We start from the raw sequence: 5,862 nt of genomic DNA on the forward strand, positions 1-5,862 counted from the left end.
GATTAGGTTGTAAACCGTCGGAAGATGTTCTGAAAAACCTCAATAAAAATATTTTGCAACTCTTTCATGAACTTAAAAGAATAGTGGCTCCGCTACAGGATGGCTACTTCTACCCTTCTTACAAATAAATCGAGTCGAAGAAACCGAGAGAGACAGCATATTCTGTAAGTCCAGTTTAGACACTTCAAGACATCTGTTTTGGGATTGCCCAAGTGTGGTTAACATTCTGCACATAATAACAAAGGTAATATATATTATCTACGCCGCAAGAAGTAAGAACTCTTACATACCTACTAGTCTCGACAGACTCGTCTTAAGATCCCACGAGGTGCTGGAGAAGTTCGCTAGGAATAGAATTGTCTTATAGTTATGCTTTTTAGTTTAATTGGTTAGCAGATTTTCGTTAAGATGTTATTATATTTTTTCATTTACTCATGCACGTTTTTTTGTTTGTTTTTCGAACGATGAACAAGAAATGATTGTCACTAGTGTTAAATTAATTAATTAATATTATTTTGTGATTAATTTGCTAGGTGTTTTTAGGAATGTATTGATATATGAAGTTAATGTACAGAGAATAAAATAATTATGTGATTTAAAAAAAAAAAAATATTTAACAATGAATTAATTTGAGAATAAACAATATTGCCAAAATATATAATTGTTTCTTGAGTGCTTTTCAACTTATTTTTCATATTATCCATCATTTAAGTTATATTCAATGTACAAACGTGGACGTATCTGTTATAGAATAAATTAAGCGTAAAGGTAATTAAGATTCCTTTCATATAATCTTGAAAAAACAATGTCTGTAACATTTAACAAGTATTATCATTATTACTACTATATATAAAAATTGTTCCACTCCACCTTATTTCCAAAATATGTTACACGATTTACTATAGAGAGAAATGATTTTTTGTAAGAACTTGATAATATATAAGTTTATTTGCAAAAAAAAAATTGAAATTAATCGTGAGCTAAATAAATCTTTCATTTGTATCTAGACTAGGGTGAGGAGGATGCCATACTTTGTCCAAACAAGCTTAACTTATTTGTAGTATTATTTTTAGCCTAAATGAACACTTACGCACATTTTTGGATGTATTTTCTTTTCTTTTTACTTAATATATAAATTTTACAATTAGATTGAGATATCACCTGCTCCGAAATGACTGAGACAAACTTCGTTTAAGGGAAAAGAAAAGAGTTCACTAAAAAAATTCGACTTGCATCGATTTTCTAGTGAATATTATGGTGGAAAAACATTCCATAGTTATTCAGAAACTAAATGTCTAAAATCTACGTACCACATTTACACATGTTTCTCCATTCGTCACTGAACCAGTAGACTCATAATTTTCGTTTGTAATTTTTGATATGCTTCAAATTAGGCAAAAATTTGCTATCTGGAGGACCAGGAAGAATTTTCAAATGATAGTAGGATACAAAACCGCCCCTGGGAATTAATTTTTTTATATATTGCCCATATTTTTGTACATCCTGTACACTCAGTACCAAAAAAAAGAAGGAGAAGCGCTATTTGCCAAAACTTATGAATCAATTGGTCTCTAGCCCCACCCTAATACACATACCAAAAAAAAAAAAAAAAATTAACAACTTATCACTTTGATAAGTCATTTTTCTTCTTCTTAAACTCTCTACAAACGAATTTCAACAAAAATCACCTAATGACTGTTCCTCTAATGCCAAAATTTATCATGATTAAAAGCATACATATGTACAAATCGACAACACGTTTAGTGAATAGAATTCGTCCTACACATGATGGTTATCACATATGTATCTACATTTTATGTACCTACCTATGTATATATTGAAGTCTAAAGCGTTGAAAAGAGAATCAAATATGTTTATTATAAAGACGAATATGTTTTGTGAATATCAAAACTGACAGTTCCCTATTAAAAGCTCTTATTTGAACAAATAAATTCTATTTTTATTCTACTTCTTTTATTTTTCTGCTTGTACATGGTATGCTTAAAACATTGCCACTACCTACTTCAGTATGTATAACACTCATAAGAAAATCTATATTTAAAGAAAGTTTTATTCTAAGCATAGGTATGCCTGTGTTGTGTACATCATATTTGACAAAGGGTTTTAAAAATATAAGGAAATTGTTTCTCATTAGTTTTATGTCCACCTATAGCAATATGCAAACATGTTCATAGCCTATACAGACATGGGTGCATATCTTGGTACAAAGATAAATACATTTTTGCTGTTATTTCAAAATGTTCAAACATCATTCTTTTAGGAATAAATATATAATTGCAATATACTTTAACAAACAGTAGCAAACTTTAGTAAAAGATGCGACATTTATATAATTGATTTTGTAATAAGATTATTGATTTAATTGGGGCTAAATAGAAACATTTATATATTTATTTAAGCAAAAAAAAAAATCCTTTTTAGGTGCATATGCAGGCTGGCTTTTTTAAACGGCCTCATAGTACATTAAAATTTAATCAAATCTGAATGATTAACAAAGTTGACTAATAAATTATAAAGATGAAAGTATTCAAAAGTAATAAACAAAGGTTATGTAACGTAATACTTTTTCCCTTGATGAACTTCGCTGAATGTTTTCTTATTGCTTTACATGTGATTTGCACATTTTCTTTGCAAATTTTGTTCTAAGATGGGTTATAATAAGTCAAGAGGTTTTTCTTGCTGATTATGAAAACTTCATTGGCCTTCCTCTGAACTATGTAACCCTTACATGAAAAAAAGGCAGAAAGTACATGAGCCCATAATGTTTAATTCTGTTCTTACACTAGGAGGGCACTTTAAAATAGGTATTAGTAGGCGCCTCATTCTGTTAGAATCTAACCTTTTGGTTTGGGAAGGATTCATAGAAGCAAAGCCGTACATTTATTGATACAAAAGTCCAATTAAACCTCCTGGTCAATTCACAAGCTTTAAATTTTTGATGTTGGAGAAAGATCTTGGCTTCATTTCTTAATCTTATCGCCTCTTTTGTTCATTTGATGAGAAAGAAAAAAAAGTTCACTTTCGAATAAAAAATCTTCTGATGATGTCAAATAAAACGTTAAACCTTTTATTAGTACTGATATTTGTAATTTAACATGAAGGGCTGTTTAAAATAGCCATTCTGTGTTTGTATTAAATATACCTAATTCTTGAGAAAAAAAGTAATTTATTTTCACAACAAACACACAGATAAAAAGTCAATAGCGATACTAGCGATGCAATCATTCTTTTAAAAAATGACCCTTCCCTCATTATGTTATATCAACTAAAACCTCATACAAATTTTTAGAAATCCGACTTGATAAATTTATTTCGACTTTTACTTTGTTTTAAACGTCGATAGATATAGTACAATTTTTTTTTTTTGAGGGACTACAAGTAATTCTACATCTGAATTATAATAGCGTGATGAAGGACATTTCTTGGGGACGTCAAAGCTAATAAATTATACATCTTTTTATTTTTCCTACTAAATATATTTCAGCCTCCTCTGTGACGACATTAAACATTCGTTTGAGAGCTTTACATTCATATAATTTGAGCACTGTGGCATCTTCACACACATTGCAGAAAGAACAACACTCCTTTGGTTTCATAACAAAACACATATTCAGGCATTATTACAAATTCTAAAAGGAAAATGAATTGTCCTCTGAGGAGCAATTTACTTTACAAAATAATAATTTATCAAAACAAAATTTTTTTATAAGCTATATATAAAATAACATCATTTTCAAAAGGTAAATGGACAAATCAATTTTTTTCTATCAGATATTTTATTTCATACAGATTGGAATCTTTTATATATCATGTTCTTAAAAGCAATATTAACTGCATTTACATATATTATGTCTTTAGAGAGTAAGACTCAAAGCATATGGGCAATTTTTAACGTCTTAAACTCTATTTATGTAGTGTACATTAATTTGTATTACTTTCACCTTTGAACTAAAGCCGTTAATCATTTTTTAAGAGATTCATAGAACTTTATTTTCTTCGTCTTCTGAAAATGGTGAAAAAAAATACATCTTTAACTTTTATGTAAGATAATTTTAAGTTATTTAGTTAAAACGTGACTCTACAACGAAAATTGCAACTCCACAGGGAATCTTAATCATCTGGAATTATTTTTTCAACCACATTAAATACAAGCAGAGCATTAATGAAATAATATACCAAATATGCGCTCAAAATTTTGGGGTGGAGAAAAAACAAGGATTATGAAAGATGAATATGAATGGGATCATTTGGTTTAACTAAAGAGTTTAATCACAAAATATTTTCACTCTATTATAATTTACACTGATTAGTTTCGTATAAGCTAAATACATATTATATATTCATCGTCTTTGAATATTCATCTGAAGTCAACCATTGGATCTAAAGAAGGGCTTGTAAACTTTGAATTTACTCTTAAATTAAGTGGTGTGTACATGTATAGGCTCAATTAGAAAAAAAAATTACATGGATCATTGCCATCTTGCACCAAATAGATCAATATAATGGGTTATACGGACGTCATAAATTGTAAAAATAATCAAAAGTAGTGTCATGTTGGAGACATAGTGATATATTTAGAATATAATTTGGACCTAATCCCCCATAAATTTTGAAGAAACTTAATCAAATAGCTTTATGATTTAAAAAAACACTAAAAATCTGTATTGAATACTTTTTTATGATAAAAATAAACAGTTATATTTTGTGTTCATTAAATATTTATGTATTGTATGGATTTTTTTTTCAAATGACAAGATTTATGAATATAATTTGGTTTTGGATAGGTTAAGGACAAGAAAAGTATAGAAATTAAAGTAAAATATATGTTTTTATTGACATAGTAGTTAACTTATTGTCTACATCATGTGAATAAGAATGTATAAGGTGTAGAAAAAATAATCCTTTTATTTTTGATCGATCTTTTTATAAATTCTTTTTTTTTAATACTCCTTTACCATAAAAAAAATAGTGCTTAAACAACCGTCAGACCAGATAACTTTCATTATTTTATCCAAATTTTTGACATCAGATTTACTGAAACCAAAGGAACGAAACCAAAATTCCATATGACTGGCTATGACATTATTTACCCATAAACCCACACTTTTGACGTGCACTCAAATAATACCGAGTCAAATAATCACAAAACTGTTTCAAAAAGTTTTTTAGTAAAAAATCTTATCTTTCTAATGTTATCTACTGTAAAACAATTGCAATTGTACAGCCCGAGATACAATTTACTAAAGCCTTCTATTGGAAAAATAATGGGTCTTCCTTTACTATGTCAACGTATTTAATTTGATATTAATTTGGGTAAAACAACTATTATAAAGAAATACATAGTTTAATTTTTTTAATGTATTTTATTATTATCAATATTATAATTTCTAATTTAGTGTTCATGTGATCACACTCTTTAAATAGCATGGCTATTGTAGCAATATCTTAAAAAATTGACGAAAATATCTAATAAAAAAAAGTATTATATTATGGATACAATATGTTTTTCCTGTTCAATAAAAATTCCCTGTCGAATCTGTTCTGTGTTACAACTACTCCCACTATTCCCTACTGATCAATACAAGTATAGATAGTGTTGTAAATTATATTTACTTTCGGTATGTAAAATAAAAAATTGAAAAGAAAAATGAGGCTCTAACACTCACAATTTAGAGAATGTTTTAGAGCAGATAATCTAAGCTACTATTACGTAGACATTAGACTAGCTTGAAACATCTATGAAAAGGAGGAAAGTAATATAAAATTCCTCTCCACATCTAGTAAAGAGATAAACAGAAATGACATTCATATTGATCCTCAATTCTACTCTGAGCTAAGCCA

Source organism: Lepeophtheirus salmonis, chromosome 8, assembly GCF_016086655.4.
Source record: "Lepeophtheirus salmonis chromosome 8, UVic_Lsal_1.4, whole genome shotgun sequence".
NCBI lineage: Eukaryota > Metazoa > Arthropoda > Copepoda > Siphonostomatoida > Caligidae > Lepeophtheirus > Lepeophtheirus salmonis.